The 14461-nt window shown below is 38.0% G+C and overlaps 1 long non-coding RNA gene across 1 annotated transcript in view; it reads right to left on the bottom strand.

Annotated features, from left to right (window-relative positions):
- Positions 1 to 14127, bottom strand: part of LOC119865301 — a 70731-nt gene extending 56604 nt beyond the window's left edge. The window contains exons 1-3 of the long non-coding RNA XR_005376704.1: positions 13997 to 14127; positions 13635 to 13903; positions 6338 to 6455 (exon numbers count right to left, since the gene is read on the bottom strand). This is a non-coding gene — a long non-coding RNA (uncharacterized LOC119865301). The remainder of the gene's footprint in view (positions 1 to 6337; positions 6456 to 13634; positions 13904 to 13996) is intronic.
- Positions 14128 to 14461: the final 334 nt, after the last annotated feature.

The raw sequence follows: 14461 nt of genomic DNA, 5'->3' as shown, positions 1-14461 counted from the left end.
TGGGCATCATGTCCTTCTTCCTGCCACTGTCAGCCTATCTCTGAAGTCCTTTGCTGGCTCTGCCGCTGGTCTTGCTGGAAACACTCTGAATCACTAAATGGCTCAGAGCAGAACTGCTGTCACTACTCTGATCTCATCAGAGAGATGTTGTAGACAAACCCCTGTTTCCTTACCTCTGTTGAGGTCCAGCCAACAAAACAGGAATCCTACCAGTTGCTTTAATAAAGAGAATGTAATATAAGGAGTTGGTTAAATATGTACAGAGGACTAAAATGTCCTCTAAGCCACACAGATATAGTGCCCATAGGAAGTAGCTGCCCCCTTCTTAGGACTGGGGGATGAAGCAAGGGAATCAGACTATTGGAAGCTTGAGGTTCAGAGTCCTGAAGAGGAGACACTGCCACCAGCACCAAGACCTTAGGAGCTTTCCCCTACAGGAAAAGGGAAAAATTGCAGAGGGAACCCAATTGCTACCACTGAAGTCAGCCATTGCTGATGGTGAACCATTGCCCAGGTGACACAGTGAGGAGGCAGCAAACAGAAGCAAGCCCTTCCTCCCTTCTCCAGTCTTGCACTCTCCCTGAATCCCTCTAGGACCCCTATTGTTAAGAGGCTAACAAGGAAGGAGCTGGCAAAGCAGAAGTAAGATCTCAGCTTCAGTGCCGTGGAGGAAAGGAGGTTAGGAAGTTGAGAGATGATGGCTTTGTTTACCAGAACACCCTTTCCTGCTTCATTCAATAATTCCCCACAGCACCACCTACAAGCCATATAGGGGTAATGGATCTAGGAGAACAGGGTAACCAACAAGAACTAAGGTATAGAAAACATGTACTGTTTATATTGAATTTGACAGTTCCCAAAACAAAGGAGAAATAATTCAGAGACAAGTAAAATTAAATTCTTCATCAGGCCTCCAGTTACTGTACCTGGCCCTTGAGTGGAGGCCCAACCTTCAATTTTGTTCCCATAGAATGTCTCCCCTTAAAAACTTTTTTTAAAAAGATTTATTTTTTATTTATTTATTTATGATAGACAGAGAGAGAGAGAGAGAGAGAGAAAGAGGCAGAGACACAGGAGGAGGGAGAAGCAGGCTCACGCGGGGAGCCCAATGTGGGACTCCATCCCGGGACTCCAGGATTGCCCTGGGCCAAAGGCAGGCACTAAACCACTGAGCCACCCAGGGATCCCCCTTAAAAACTTTTATAATGTGGAATTCAGTCCTCACTTTAGAGACCATTGTCTGCCACCAGGAGGTCTGGCCCTACAGTCTTGTCTTCTCTCCCCCACTCTCACCGGTATAATCTGTAGATCACAGAGCTCCCCATACTTCCTGGGCAAGGTGGTTCTGAATGTCTGAGTTAAACCTAGCATAACAAAGGGCTGGGGCTTGAGGCAAAGGATGCAGTATAGAAAACACAGCAAAGTGTTCTTTGATACTCTAACCCAGCAACTAGCTTTTCAAAGTCTTTCAATCATGAGTCATGAGTTGTGTGAAGTCAAGATAGGTCTCCTCATTTTCCTGGCAGTAAGGAGGTAGCTATTTTACCAAACACACATGCACACACACACACACACACCCTACATACATGCATATAATAATTTTCAGGGACATTAGAGTCTAATTCAATGGTTCTCAACCAAGGGCAATTTTGTCCTCAGGGGCCATTGGCAATGTCCAGAGATATTTTTGATTATTACAATTGAGGATAGGGTGCTATTGCATCTACAGGAGAGGCCAGGGATGCTGCCCGACACCCTACAATGTACACATAGGCCCAAACAACAAAGAATTACCCAGTCCAAAATGTCATCAGTCCTGAGGTTCAGAAACCCTGGTTTAGACACATAATATAATTGACTCTGCAAAGAATCCTACTCACAATGACACTAATATATTTTGCCATTTTACAGAGGGAGGTGGGACTCCCTGCATAGCAACACCAATCCTCTCTAAAGAAATGCTCCCCATCGTTCTGGCTACCTCTAATCCCTTTTATAGGGTGAGATGGATGATCTCTTGCATCTCAAGACTGATTCTTGGGTAACTCCTTTGCAGTCCTGCTTTGGTGGTCTAACACCATGGACATGTTCACGCTCTGATACTTTACAGTCTTCAAAATAATGTGAGGCCCATCTTTGGAAGTGTTCAAGAGACCACAGGAGCATCCATCAGGGAAGAAAGTAAGAAAAGACCTTCATGGCTTAGGGAATCCCTTTAAACTCCAAACTCCAGGAGTTCCTCATTGCATTCATAAGACATCTATGAAACAAAATGTGCATGAGTCAACGAGCTGGAAAACCAGTGGTCAGAGACCACAGTGCTGGTTGACTCTTATCAAGGGAATAGAGGCTCTCTCTTCCTTGGTCCTATCCCCTACAGCATGGAATGGTTTCCCCATGTAGGAGGACTTCCAGGCTCCTGGATCTAAAGCAGCAGCACTGTGCACCAGAAAGCATGTTCAAGGCTTGGCAGGACCCAAAGAAGGGTCTTCTGTAAGCCTGTCTGCCTGCTGGCAGTCCCAACAGCCCTGAATGTGCTCCCTTATCCTTGCCAATATTTCTTGGGCATTAAATCAAGAACATTTTGAGAAGGGTTTGAGAAATAGCTTTGGATCCAGCTCTGAAGAAATTCAAAGCTGATGTCTCTGAGGTGTGACATTCACATGAATGAACACTATCTCGAAGGTATCCACCCATCTCTAGAACAGGGGCTAATATAGTGAAATCCTGTTAGCCAGTGGGAGAATCTGGGGAGGGGAGGAGCCTGTGGCTAAATTTTATTTTATTGTATTTCTCTAGACAATAGTTGAGGTTGGGGTGTGTTTTGTATAGTTTGTGTGGAATTCAGCAAAGAAGGAGAAAAATGCAGCACTTTAATATGTTCCTTACATGAAGGAATAAATTCTACTTTCTCTCCTTATGGGGTGAACAGCCTGTTAATAAGCTGTGGCCTGACTTACCTTTGGATTAAAACATCTAAAGGCAATACATTCAACTTTCGTCAGGTGACTCATAAGAAAGGTGCTTTCCCCTTCACATACTGCTTCTTGGGTGTGCATCATCATCACCTGAAGGACTTATTAAACACCCAGATCATAGGCCTGGGTGTGGTCCAGGAATCTGCATTTCAGACAAGTAGCCAGGTGATGGCAATACTGCTGGTCTGGGCTCACTGTTTAAGAACCACTATCCTCTACTGCATGATCAAAGTTATTATAAGCCAAAGATTATTCATGTGACTCCTTCCTTAGGAAACGTTCATGGACTCCAGTTACTTACTGAACAAAGTTCGTAATCTTAGAACAACTTTTAAGACCCTTTAAAATCAACCCATTTTCCACCACTTTCCTTCCCCAGAGTGTTGTGATCTCTCAGTGTCATGACTCTTGTCACGCAGTGTCTTCTTCCACCATCATTGCCTGGGTCCCACAAATGCTTTAAGAAACAGGCCAAGCACCACTCCTCCTCCTATTAAGTAGAAACCCTGGCTCTGTCACACCCATGCTCTCCTCTCTTAGCAGCTTGCTCCTAACAATAGCAAAGCTCTTCTCATTTCCTTTAAACACACACACACACACACACACACACACACATGCCCTGCACTGAGACTAACTTTATGCAAGACAACTTGTCACACAAGTACGGAGGCAAAAAAAGCAATGTAGGGAAAAGAGAAAAAGGAGCATGCCCTGCAGTTCGCAGAGTTCTAGTTAAATAATTCACGTTTGCGAGACATATCACATTTCAATATTTTTTATAGTTTTTAAAGTTTAAATAAAGTCTAACATCAAGCCTGCACTGAAATGGATAAGAAATATAGATGCGGGCATTTTAGAGTCTTTCCTTTCTCTCAGGCTCCCACCAGAACCAAGAGGTTTCTGTGGTGTCTGGATAGCAGAAGCAGGACTTCTAATAGCCAGTTCCCAAATGTACTGACACCCTTATTATCCAGGCCACAGTGGTGGATCTCTACTTCCATGGCAGGCTTGAAATATGGGAATCATCACTGAAGCTGGAAACTTCCTGCCCAGGGTTCTGCCTCCCTGAAGTTTATTTACCACCTTGTATGACTGCCACAGTGTGGTTCATGAATCACTGTTGCTCTTGGAGCCCCTAGACCTCCTCTGTTGAAAAACTTTCAGAAACAAGTACAGAAAGGATCTGCTTTCCTATTTATCTTTCCTGTTGCTTGCTTTATCCTCTATAAACTCCCCCCAAGCAATAAAGAAGATAGCCAGTCAGCAGCTCCAGACTTATCTTCTACCAGATTTGCAACACAAGGGGAGACTTTCCCAAGTAGGATTCTCATTGGCTGACTTGAATCATATGTTGATTTCTGAACCCATCATTATGATTCAAGGGATTTGGTATCCTAACTGGCCAAGACTGGTTGACTCGCCCACTTATGGATCCAGAGGTGGGGTCAGCCCCACATAAGCTTTCTGGCGGACATTGGGGAAGGTGTGGTTCCCCAAAAGGAAAGGATGGGTTTTGTTAACAGCAGAAGGGAAGCTGATAGAAACCATACATGTCTATTACAGTGTGCCAGAACTCAAAAAGTGATCAATTAATAAAATCTTAACCAGCAAAATTGTCATATAGAAGAAGAATCAGTCTCCTCCAGGTGCAGTGAATAAAACTAACTCATAGAGAAGTTGAGAAATTTGCCCAGATTTACACAGTAATTTATTTTTTAATTTTTATTTTTTTTAAAGATTTTATTTATTTATTCATGAGAGACAGAGAGAGAGAGAGAGAGAGAGAGAGGCAGAGTCACAGGCAGAGGGAGAAGCAGGCTCTATGCAGGGAGCCTGACGTGGGACTTGATCCCCGAGACTCCAGGGTCACGCCCTGAGCTGAAGGCAGGCGCTAAACTGCTGAGCCACCCAGGCATCCGGTACACAGTAATTTAAAGGAAAAACGGTCCCACCTTTGTTTTTTTTATGTTTCCTATCTGTTGTAGGTCCCCCACTTTGGGTGACTTGCCTGAGCCTGCCTTGCTTGCCCCCAAGTTCAGGATAGGTTTGTTTTACCTCGCTACAATCCTGCTCTCTTCATCAGGATTGATGCATTAATGAGTTAGTTAGATATACATCTTTGGGTATCATTTTCATATACATGTTTGGATAGTCTCCCAAAAGGTAGCAACTAAAAATAATTAATACAGTGAAGGCCATTTCAAATGCTCTTGGCAAATATTGCTACTTCAAAGTAGGAAGTACTCTCAATCGGTACCATACACTGGTCACGTAGTCAACATCTGCATAGCATCTGTTCTTGTCAAGGAAGATATTGGCATTTTGAATAAGTGGAAAAACATTTGTGAAGCATTATCACATAACAATAGTATTCAATAAAACAATACATATTGTATAATCTTATTTATGCCAAAATATATGAGTATAAACACAGAGAAGGAGATGTTTGGAAATACATTTTAAAATGGTAATACGGTTTATATTTGTTGAGATTATGGCTTTTTTTTCTTTATACTTTTGAGGTTTTATTTTAGGAAATTTTATAATGAGCACATATTATTAACACAATATATGTACGTATTTCCTGAATTTTAAGACATCATTGATTATAGGAGCACCATAAAGTTAAGAGCTTTTTAGTTAAAAAAATTCACTATTATTATATTACTATATATTATTTTTTATCTCAACCAAATGTATGACTTGTTCTTGGAGGAAATAATAAAAATGTAGGTTTTTTTTTTTTCAATAAAAGGAGAAGTAATAATATGAGATCATACCTTGGTTACAAGTTAATGATCATTTTCTACACAATGTGGATATGTCAACATTTAAAAATTTTAACTTTAAGATGGATATCTGCCACTAAAAATAAACACAAATCACTTGCCAAAGTTATAAATCCACAGACACTGAAATAAATAACCAAAAATGAATATGTTTAAATGCTGTAGTCTCCTAACAATGTTCTTAAACCAACCCAAATGCCAAGTACAAATAATGTGACAAAAAATGACATCAGCAGCTAATTTCCACTTCACTTCTTCATAACATGGCTGTCTGGTATTGCACATGGGAATTTCAAAGACTAATGACAAATCACTTTTAATAGCCAAGATCATCAACAAAGAATCTTAACCATATGTACAGAGACCAAAAATTTCCAAGTCTGATTTTGGGTGCCAGAGTTTGGTTCCCCAGAAGCAGACATGAGGCAAGAATTCAGTGCAAGTAGTTGTCAAGGAGTTGCAGGGAGGACTAGCAGGCCTTGGGGAAGGGGTGGTTATGGAGCTACCCATTACTTGGGCAGCTGAAACTTAATGCCATGAGGAAACATTGGGGTGTGGAAAAACACATACCTTGGAATTACATTCACTCCAGAGAGTTATGGGTTGAGCACTGGTCCTAGGAATTGTTAATTTTTCTGACTTTTCTGGCTTGTTACTTATGCTTCTGGACAGAGCAGTCTTCTGTGGTCTGGTGAAAAATAAGCCCACATGTAAAAGCTGCAGACACTGATGAACTTTGTCATGAGCAACTGGCCGGTATGAGGGATGTGGCTAGAGCACTGATCATGTTTGCCATATAGCAAATTACTTTCTCACCATTTGTAAAAGTTTCTCACAACATTCACCTCTTGGTTTTCCATCTCTTTACTCCATGGACCATATCGTTACTAGTTTTCCGTGTTATTGTCAGTATTACAAATTGCCTGGCAGTAGAGACTCAAAATCTCTTTACAGTAGCTCTGGGCATGTGTGGATTTGTTGGTTCACAAACTGGCTCCCATTCACTGAGAGCAGGGAGAGATAGAAAAAAGAGACCAGCCACTCCAGATTGGTAGGTGGCAGGTAGAACAAGTCAAGAAACTTATGTATCAGATTTGTCTTGAGTGACCGCAAGATGTGTAGATGTCTGAACCACTTCTAGGATCTTAAAGTTTAAAAAGAGGTTTTAACCATGTTACATGTGCTCTGCCAGTTATACTCTGCAGGTATTCTCAACACCACACTGCTCTCTCAACGCTGTGTCCTTGAAACAGCTCCTATTGTGGAAACAGTAGGTGGAACATACGTTCTAAGGACGGAGGGAGTCAGGGGTCTCTGATTGCCTGGATCTAGCCTGAGTATCAACCAGCAGTCACGTCGTCTCGATGACCTCCAACAGGATTCTACAATCTATTTGACATTTAAAAAATGATTTTCTGCACCATATTTCTGATAGTTTTACAGAAGCTTTGCTGTCCTGAAGTCCAATCCCCTTTCTCCTCTGAAAGGACACATTAAGGTGTGTCAAACCTGTGTTATCAGACAGCTGGAAATCTGAACCATAGTCCAAGTGGTCTCATATTTTTATCAAGACATAGTGCTTGAGCATCTGTGTACAGATGCAGTGGCCCCATCAGACCTGTTGGTACTGAAGATTCAGCAGTTGACAAGACTACCATTGATGAACCTCTGACATAAGAAGTAACTATCTTCCTGGGACAGAGAAACCAGACTGTGTCTGCACAAAGTTCACTGGCCATTTTGAGGCAGAGAGGACAAAAGCAAACTTATTTTTCTCTTTGAAAAATGTTATTTGAGTCATTATCACAACCTTCTATCCCAGGCCCATATTCTTTTGAGTCTCAAAATAGTTGACTATTACTATATAAACACACTCATCTGGATTTCAGAAATGCTAAAATATGAGAATTGTGCATCTTAGCATAAAAAGGGGGAAAATCTCTGCAGAGAGAGAAATGCTTTTCTTTTCCTTTTTAAAAATGTTTGCCCAACAAAAGTCTTTGGGGGGAGAGAAGTATCTTCATCTGGGAAATACTTGAATAAGGCTGAGTGAAACAGGAGACTGGGTGTGATGTGGGTATGGCCAGATACTAAAACCAGAGTGGGATGCTCCATGTGATAGCAGATATAATTTGAATGCCAAGGCTGTACATAGGGAGCACCTGAGAAGGAAATTTGAGAAGGAAAGACAGGAGTGGAATAGATGGAGAGAGGTTGAGACTTGGTGTGGCCAGTGAAATGCCACTATAGAGGAATGATGCTTTCTTATTCCTGGCAAAGCTGTTTTTATTGCTGAAAAGCGAAGTCCTACTCTGGTGTTCTGAATTATGATGTCCTTCCCCAAGAAAGTCTATTATGCTCACAAATACTTTGATGAGTTTGAATTCTTTTTTGAGATTAAAAAAAAAAATGAACTGAGATGGAAGTCAAATGGTTTTGGAAGTAGAACAGAGAAAGTATATGAGGTCAGAGGACCTGGGAGCCTGTTGTGGCCCTGAGATTATCAACTCCACCCTCAGAGCCCACAGCAGCGATGCAGTGAGGACTCTACCTCCTTAACCCAGGGAACTGGAAGCAATTTGAGCCAGTTGTATCTATTATTATAGGTCCAAGTGAAATATGGCATCCATGTATGTATGTGTGTGTGTGTGCTGCTTACCATCTGTCTTAGAACATTATGGTGAACCTCTTGTCTTTAATAAAATGCTCATAAAAACACATACTACATATGGATGGCATTTAAAAATAAATATGCATGTTATATCTCCTTTGGAGTAAGGGTTATATTTTTGTCACTTTTCTCAAATTATCATGCATCTACCCTTTGGTTTTATTATTTGATGTGGAGGCAAATTCACTTGTCAGTGGTACTGAGGAAACGATGGAGGAGGAAGAAGAGAGAAGATGGTGGTCTGTTTTAATTTTTTAAACTATTATGGCTTCTTTATTACAAAATAAGTTGATTCCTATAAGAATGAAGATCTCATAACCTTGTCAACATGAAGAGTGTAGAGAGAAACCTAGATGCCAAATATGATTCCAGTTATAATGAAGAATTTGTGTGGTTTATGGGCAATATTTATCTTTCATCTTAATTATAAAAATATGAGTAGTGAAATGATACATTTCATAGTTTATGTATGAAACCCTCTTATGTATGAGAAGTAACTATCATTGCTTTTTAACTATTAATAATTCATTAAGTTTTAAAATTAAGTGGATTATCTATGATTAAGACTTAGTCTAGGGGCAACCTGGGTGGCTCAGCGGTTTAGCTCCACCTTCAGCCCAGGGAGTGATTCTGGAGACCCAGGATGGAGTCCCACATCGGGCTCCCTGCATGGAGCCTGCTTCTGTCTCTGCCTCTCTCTCTCTCTGTTCTCATGATTAAATAAATAAATTAAAAAAAAAAAGACTTAGTCTAAAATTAATGGAAACAAGGTGAATTGGCCTATATTTTGTTGTATACCTAAGATTAATTAATTAGTTGCTTGCTTTTTTTTCTTTTTAAAAATCACACTGTCTATATAGAAGTATAAAAATTTTCTGGTATGCTACCTTGTCAACAGTAAGCTTAGGGTGGAGAACTTCTGTTTCCATTCATCAGTTGATAGACATTTGGGCTCTCTCCATAGTTTAGCTATTGTTGATAATGCTACAAGGTGGTAAACTTCTGGATGAGAATTATTTTTCTTATTTTCCTAATTTTATTCCAATTTACAGTAGAAGAAATTTGACTATTTGGATTTTATCTTGGTTGTGTTTGTTTTATTTAAGTGTGGTATAAAGGAAAATGTCCTGACATAAGATTTAGAAGATCTGTGATCTGGTTAATGCTGAACAACTTTGCAGGTCACCCACCTAAACTTCCTGTACTGAATTTAATCTTTTTCAAAATGAAGAATGACCTTGTTAGCTTCCCATAGAAGAAAAGATCATGCCTAGCTTTTTTCTTTTTTTTCCTCATCCCTTATAACCTTATTGCTTAGCACAGAGCCAGGCTTGTGCTTAATAAGGTGCCTGGCTTTCAATACATAAAGATCAGATAATAATAATCAAATAATGGATTATTAATATTACTATATAAGTCATAAAAATAATAAAATGATAATAAAATACATGCCTAGTGTCTAATAGATATTTACTGGAAGGTTGAATCAGGAATGAGGTATGAATGAGTGTTTGGAATTATTCAACAAGATGTCAAGGAATAATTATTATATAGGTAGTATTGAACTTCTCCAGTAACCAGATTACCAGGAGAATCCCTAAGTGGTCACACCTTATTGGCAAGAGAGGATGAATCAGGTCTTCTCTGTTAGGGTTGTAAATCTTGATCTGGAAAACTCTAAAGATTTCTCAAATTTCAAGGCTTGAGGGCAGAGCAATTGACTGCTTTTATTATTTGTTTATTATTTAAATATTAGTGTATAAATAATAATCTTCATTATTTAAAAATTTCATGTTATAGACATAGAGAAAAAAATTAAAATAACCCATAATCTTACCACCTGAAGATAAATGCTGTAAAGATTTCAGTATATCTCTGTAGATGTGTGTGTGTGCATGTGTGTGCATGTACATGCACACATGCAAAGAGGAGGAGAAGAGAAAGAGAATAAGAGAGAAGAAGACAGGAAATATATTTACATGTATTCATATATAATTTTTTACTATGAAGACAGAACCACATCAGCTAAACCCTTGTTCATGTTAATTTTTCATCTGATATGTTATAAGCATCTCTCCATGTAAACACATTTATTTCTATCACATCATCCTTCATGATCAACCTATATGTATATATCTCATTATTATATTGTATTTAACCAACTCTTTTAAATAGGTAGGTAGTTTATTCTCCATTTCTTGCTGTTATAAGCAATCTAAGTTGAAAACCCTTGCACGTTCATCTGGGCCTTTGATTAACTATCAGACTCCCAAATCCCTTCTTTGCACATATTTCTGTCCTTAGGCAGAGGCTGTTGCCCGGCACTACTGGCAATCAGGGAATTCAACAGACCTTGTGGCAGATGGTCTTCTATGTGTCCATACGTGGGGGTCAAATGATATTTGACTAAACTGAATGGACAATTAGATACAGAATTAGATTGGCTTTTTCCTCTCATCTATTTGATTTACTATCAATCAATATGGATTAAACAATTGATTCTCATTTTATAAGCAGACTTTGCTTTCCTTAAATCTTCCCTCTTTCCTTTCTCTGCATAAAGTAGGAAATATATATGTAAAAAAATATACTGAATACAAATTATAAATATATTGAATTATAAATATATTAAATATATGATATATTCAATAAAAAGTATAAGTTAATTTGTAAATATGTATTTCAATTTTGAAAGCTCTTGAAATTTCTCTACCATTTATGGGGCATACATAACCTCTAGTAACCTTCCCAAGGTCACATGGCTTAGTGGCAGTGCAGAAAATAAAACTCAGGATTCTAAGTCTGCTCGTTGTTTTTAAAAGCAGTATTACTTGCATTGCTGTAAAAACAGGAGATGATGACAAAACTGTACTTAGCTTCAGAAACAAGCTCAGTTTTTATTTTGCTTGACAAAAGTACATGAGTAGCCTTACAATAAGATCTTAATTGCAGGTAGCCTTTGATGTTTGCAGTGTGTGTGTGAATTCCCCTTGTAGGGAAAAAAGAATTGAGCCACATAAAAGCCTTTGTAGCCTAAAACTTACCATTTAAGGCTGGTTCACATCCATCTTTACTCTGGGATGATTCCTGAGGCAACAATTAACTATGTGGACTCAGAAACAACCTTGCTGCCAAGAGGGATTAAAGAATTTATGAGTCACTTCTTGTATTCTAAAACAGGTGACAAAGAAATAATGTCATGGTTTTTAAATTGAAACCAGTAGTTGAAAGGAATCCCATAGTGAGATATGGGAGTGGTTGGTGGCTTATGCTCTCTCGCCTTTCAAGAAAACGGTGTAGCCCTGGGATGAGATAACCTCATTTATTTATTTCTCTAATTAAAAGCACAGTACAACTTCTGCCCTTTTTTATCTTTGCTTTTCAAGTGCCAACTAATAGAATTCAACAATGTCTGAAGCATAAGGGATACTCAATAAATATTTTTGTGATTGAAGAATGAATGAATATGTGAATTTACTGAGTACCAAGTATGTTCCAGACATTATTATATGTGCCAAGAATATAGCAATGAAAACAACAAAAATCCCTCCTCTTATCAAGCTTGATTACACTCCAGTAAGGAAAAAAAAGACAACAATAAATAAAAAGTAGAATGTATAGCATGTAATATATTGATAAGAGCTTTAAAGAAAAGTAAATCTAAGAAGGTGAAGAAGTATACTTGGGGGGTACAGATGATGTTGAAATTTTAAATAGAGTTGTCAGAAAGGACACACCTACCCCTAATATTTGCAGGACCTGGAGCAAGAGTACCAATGATGTCCACATGCTATACAGCTAAATACTCTAAAATTATAAATCAAAATAACAAACTGTTAATTAAACTATATTCCATCCTCTTACTCTGAAACTTATCTTCATAATGACAAACTTGAAAATTATATATAAAGTTATGGTTTTTATATGACAGATGATATCAAATGTTACTGAATTTAATTATCAGTATGTAGTTTTGTGTGTTTTATTGACAGACCAGTCATGTTAAAGTGGATGATAAAATAGAGATATGTGTAGTTCATAACATTTGATATGTTTCTTCCATGAAATTTATCATATTTTTCTTCATTTTGGCAAAATCTCTATGTAAATAATCACATTTTGACATAATTTTTAAAGATTTATTTATTTTAGAGATAGAGAGCACATGCTGGTGCAAATGAGGAAGAAGTAGAAGGGGAGGGAGAGAAAGAATTTCAAGCAGATTCCCTGCTAAGCACAGAGCCTCCATCCCATGACCCGTGAGATCATAATCTGCCAAAATCTCAAGTTGGATGCTTAACCAATTGAGCCACCCAGGTGCCCCAACATAATCTTAAGCATCTATGGATGCTTAAATAAAATACAAGATGCAAAAATTAAGAGTATTTGTGTTCCAAATAAACACATTTAAATATTATTTCATCAAAAAAGTAAAGTAAAATAAACGTAAAAACTTTAAAAATAAAATGATTATGCAAATGCTTTTAAAAAGATATTTTATTATAAAATATTAAAAATTATATACTAATTTAACAAGCAAAGTATAATTAGAAATCATGAATATTGATTTTACCCTGAAATTTATTTAAAGCTGAATTTTAAAAATGTTATTGAATACAGAACAAAATCTTTTAAAATGTTTTTTAAAAAACAAAATTTCCAGGGCCTCTGGGTGGCTCAGTCGAGTAAGTGTCTACCTTGGGCACTGGTCCTGATCTCTGGATTCTAAGAACAAGCCCTACATCAGGCTTCCTGCTCAGTGGAGAGTCTACTTCTCTCTCTCCCTCTTAAATATGTAAAATATTTTATAAAAAGTAAAATTTCCTAATTCTAACATTCAATATCTGTCTAATTTTCAATGAAAACAAGTTTATCACATTTCACATGTTTCACCTACACTCACATACATACAGGTTTAAGAATAATACAAACTTTTTAATATTATGAATTGCTCATCAACTCCAATAGGCAAACATGAATATTATGTTAATTCATGAGTATCACCAGAGTCCTGTATCAGAACATAGAAAGAAGCAAGGAAATGGATTTTCAACAGTATCAGGAAATGATATTTCATTAAACAAGACAATATTCCTTCCATGCTGAGAAGGATTTAATAAGTTGATTAAATTATCTTTATCTTTCCCCAACATATTAGTCATCTATTAGTACATAACAAATTGTCTGAAAACTTACTCCTCAAAACAGCATTTATTATCTCACAAATTCCTCAGGAATCTGGGTATGGTTTAGCTGGATGCCTGTGGCTCAGGTCTTGCACAAGGTTGAATGATGGAGCTGTTTGTCAGGCTGCATCTCAAGGTTCTCAGAAGGGGAAGATTCCATTCCAAGCATACTTCCGTGGCTGTTGGCAGGCCTTGAGTCCAATCTGTCTATTGGCTGGGGACATCAGGTCTTGGCTATTGTGCATCTCTCCATATGGCTGGTCACATGTCGGCTGCTTCCTTCAGAGAGATAGAGACACCCAATAGAAAAGTATAGTCTTTTTTTCTTTTTATACTGTAATTTCCAAGTGACATCCCATCACCTTGTCCTACCTTATTTTTAAGAAGTTGGTCATCAAGTCCAAGCCACATTCAAGAGAAAGAAGTTCCTTCCCTAGAAACATGAATACCAGGGGACTAGGACTTCTCAGGGGCCCTTTGGATGCTGCTAATCACACCCAACCTCTTCTGTTTCCAAACCTCCACACATGCTGAAACTTATACCATTTGGAGGCCCTTTTAAAGTAAAAGAGCACAAAATCACAAACACAAATTAGGAACAAAAATAAACATTTAGAATAAGAAGATAAATTACAATAACCTATAAATCTAATAAAATGGGCAACTATAATAATGCCAAAAATCTAAAAAAAATGATACATTTAATCAATTAACTGCTGGAGACTGTAGCACTTTTCCTTACATTTTTGACAGGTAAAATCTTTGATCATTTCTTTTTATGATAGTAATTTTATTATATATCTTTCTATAGATAGAAAGTAAAAATAATGTCTTTCA

This window comes from Canis lupus, chromosome 23 (genome assembly GCF_011100685.1).
Source record: "Canis lupus familiaris isolate Mischka breed German Shepherd chromosome 23, alternate assembly UU_Cfam_GSD_1.0, whole genome shotgun sequence".
Taxonomy (NCBI): Eukaryota; Metazoa; Chordata; class Mammalia; order Carnivora; family Canidae; genus Canis; species Canis lupus.
The sequence above is the reverse complement of the archived record's forward strand: the minus strand, read 5'-3'. Positions and strand labels throughout refer to the sequence as shown.